A 4,134-nucleotide genomic window follows, 5' to 3' on the forward strand; every position below is an offset into this window, starting at 1 on the left:
GTGTGTAATCGCACGCATCGTCCTTGTGTTGAGACCTTTTCTTCCTTTTATAAAAATCAAAATTGTTTTGAAGGTTTAAGCACGTGTGTGATCGCGCGCATCGTCCTCGTGCTGAGACCTTTCCTTTTATAAAAATCAATAAAACTTGTTTTGAAGGTTTAAGCACGTGTGTGATCGCACGCATCGTCCTCGTGCTGAAAACCTTTTCCTTTTTTTTATATATCAAATACCAAAATATAAACATTTGCAAACAAACAAACAATCTTTCACTCAGAACTACGTAACCCTGATTTCTCAGTCTTACTAAGAATACGTAGGAGCAAGGTCAGTCCTTGTCGGGCACAAAAATAACAAAAAATATTTTGTTTTCTTTAGAGTTTAATTTTGGGGAAATTAAACATTTTGAAAACCACATCGAATTTGCGCATTTAATTAAAGGTACTGCCTTCGGGCAGGCGTGTAGGGTGTTAATACCTTCCCTACACGTAACCGACTCCCGAACCCGAGTCTGGTTTTCCAATGGACCAAGCCTTATCCCTTTTATGGTTTTTCCATAGTTTTCCAGAATAAACTATGGTGGCGACTCCAAAATTTCTTTTCTAAAACGTTTTCTCTTTTTGGATCGTCGTCCCGTCGCGATTCCGGTGGCAATAGATGGCGGCTCTACTGGGGACTTCATGAGAGTCAAGCCATTTAATTAACTACGCGAATTCGATGTGGTTTTGTTTGGTTTTTTTTCTCTCCCTTTTTGTTTGTTTTGTCTTGTTTGAGTTTTTAAATAATTGCATGCAAATAATTGTTGGATATTGAACCCTAGGGTAGAAAACATGCTATATCTGCCTGGGAAATTTTCTGGTTGTTTTGCAGGTGAGGGTTTGGGGTATGCATTGCATTCTCCCTTCACACACACGCTTTGTGCATATCATGAGTGGGGCCCTATACCCAGGTCTGAGTGTAACTTAGAATTAGAGGAGTTGTGTAGCGGTGTCACTTTGGGATGTACTTCCTGTCTGGCTATCGTGAGAACTCCAGCTAGAGTCTGTTCTCTTCACTTGTGTCTCCTCATCTAGTTGATTACTTGACTGTTGTGGAGATGCTAGGAAGGGGGCCATAGCTCTAGTGACCATTGACCNCTAGGTTCAGGAGACCATCCTTGTGAGGTTGCATATACTTGACCCTCAATCTGAAGCGCTGCACCTTTATTAGGGCACAAAGGGAGAAGTGTATATCCCTGTANCCCCCATACTGTTTGTTCTTTTGTCTTTAAAATAAAATAATGGCATTGCATTTTCATATTATGCATGCATCATGTTTTCTTTTGTTTAGCATATTTGGTTTAATTTAAATTAATAAAAATGATAAAACAATACAAAAGGGGAACACAACGGCCAAATTTCCACGACATCCTTACCGGACTCGGGCAAATTCAAGAGCCAGGGAAAGTTGGGAGGAGTCGCATGAATCCCTCAGAGCTGAGGTCAGCCAATTGAAAGACCAGATCGGCCAAATCGTGGCGGTTCTCGAATCCATGAAGACTACAGGAGAGTCTTCATCTGCACATGTTGAGGGGAATGCTCACCCTTATCCCCCAATGTTCAACGCCGTGAGCCAATCGGTACCTTTCCCATTGTATGGAATACCCCCGGGTTACACTCCCCTGTAGGAGAGCACTCAGAAGTAGAGCACACTGCGTTCTTTTTTCCCACAACTGTTAACGTACCGCCAATCGGCACTCAGGGACCTGTCTTAGTGTCAACTCCCATGGCAAGTATAGCAATGAATGAGAAGACCACAGTTCAAGGAACATGTGTAACTGTAATGCCAAATATGGTCACTGGAGAGGACTCTTCAACCAAGGCCACACCACACACTGCGTTGCATGGGGTGATTAGTAGCGTCGACAATGTTAAAGATATGCTGGAGAATCTGGAGGAGACTGAGGGTTATTGAAGGGGTAGAAAGCTATGGGTTTGGAGATGTTGCCAGATTGAGTTTGGTTCCGGGCTTGAAAATCCTACCTAAGTTCAAGGCGCCGGAGTTTGAGAAGTATAAGGGTAACACTTGTCCTAAAAGCCATGTGACCATGTATTGTAGAAAAATGGCTGCATATGCTCATGATGAGCATCTACTCATCCACGTTTTCCAGGAAAGTTTGGCTGGGGTGGCGTTAAATTGGTATACTCATTTAGAGCCATCTCGAATTCGTTGTTGGGCGGATCTAGCTGATGCCTTCATGAAGCATTACATATACAACACGCATGTTGCACCAGACCGCCTGCAGCTGCAAAATATGGCAAAGAAGGACAGTGAAACCTTCAAGGAATATGCCCAACGATGGAGAGACTTAGCCGCGCAGGTCGAACCACCTTTGTATGACAAGGAGATGGTGGCAATGTTTGTAAATAAGCTCCAGCCACCCTTTTATGAACACATGGTTGGGAATGTGTCTTCCAATTTCGCTGATATCATCACAATAGGCGAAAGGATAGAAATCGGGTTGAAAAATGGAAAAATTACGCGTAGCCCGTCCGCGGATGCAAGCTCCAAACCACCCAATTTTAATCCGGGAAATAAGAAGGAAGGGGGTGTGTATGCAGCATCGGCAATGCTTGGGTGGAGAGGTCAAGCTCCCACTTATAACTATCAACCATATGTGGGCCAACCTCCATATGCAGCTAACGCGGCGTTTTCCCATCAAATTAGGCCTCAACCCCAACAAGGGTATTATCAACCACAGTACATCCCAACTAATACTTGGAGGGCTGGGGCAAACGCGGGTCCAAATGTGAATGTGGGTCCAAACAACAACCCCAGAAGGAATCAATCTGTTAGTTTCACCCCAATCCCCATGACTTACACAGAGTTGTTACCTAACTTGGTCGAAAAAGATCTGGTTGCCATTTGTTCGATGAAGCCTATGCAACCTCCATACCCAAGGGGTTATGACGTAGATGCCAAGTGTAGTTATCATGGGGGAGGCGTTGGTCACTCCACTGAGATGTGTTTGGCTTTCAAACATAAGGTGCAAAGTCTGATCGATTCTGGGTGGCTGAAGTTTCAAGAAGATAAACCTAGCATTGAGGCTAATCCACTATCCGGACATGGGGGCACCTCGACAAACGCCATCGAAAATGAAGGATGAAGATGGATCTGAAGGCTCAAGCTTCGTGTGGGCCTACTCCCAGATGCGCAACTCAACAATTAGGAGATTCTGAATTTACCTGTGATGCTTTTGAATAACATGTAATGGTTTTAATTAAACCTATAGCTTTCCCCGGGGTTGTAGGATTCAAAACTTACGGTTTGAAGTTTTTAGTTTTTATGCTCAGCGTGATAATCAAATCGTGTTTGTTTGTGTTTTATCGTCATTTGGCATCCCTCATCTTTTCTCTTGTTTATTTATTCCTTTTCGCAAATTTAAATAATGCAGATATGACAATGAATGTTTTGAAAATAACAATGTCAATATTCCTAATGTTGAGCACCTTATCAATAATACGGAAGATGATTATGAAGATGATTCAAAACCCTCTCTAGAACTTTGAGATTAGTGGAACAAGGGTCTGAAGAGCTAAAACCCCACCAAGAAGATGGGATGTTAATGGAAACCCAGTTAGAGGAAATTGAGTAGGTTCAAGCCTAATTCGACCAGCCCAGTCTCGTTGAGGGAAAAAGGTCAACAATTGTGTGCCATGAACAACTGTACCAAGGAAGAATGAAGAAGGCATTCGACAAAAAGGAGCATCTGAGGGAGTTCCATGAGGTCGAGCCGGTATTAGAAAAGATTCAAAAAGATTAGAAGCAAATGGACTACAAACTACGAAGAGCCGCCCGTGGTGAACAAAAGCATTCTTTGGTTGGGCACTAATCTCAAAGGGATGAATGAAGAGGGGTTACCGTCACCGGTTAATTCCGATACGGTAAAAAAAGTTCTATGTACAATGATTCTGTGATGGGGGATGCTATTAAGGGATATCAACATTGCCTTTAAAGCTTGCTGTAATCTGTGGTCTCATTCGTAATTTTTGTTTGCACTCGTTTTGAAATACTACATGTCGCGCTGAGCTTTTAGGTGAATAAAAGAAAAAATGATGAAAAATAATTAAACGCATGTCGGTAAAAGCATCACGGGTA

This window comes from Vigna radiata, unplaced genomic scaffold, assembly GCF_000741045.1.
Source record: "Vigna radiata var. radiata cultivar VC1973A unplaced genomic scaffold, Vradiata_ver6 scaffold_416, whole genome shotgun sequence".
Taxonomy (NCBI): domain Eukaryota; kingdom Viridiplantae; phylum Streptophyta; class Magnoliopsida; order Fabales; family Fabaceae; genus Vigna; species Vigna radiata.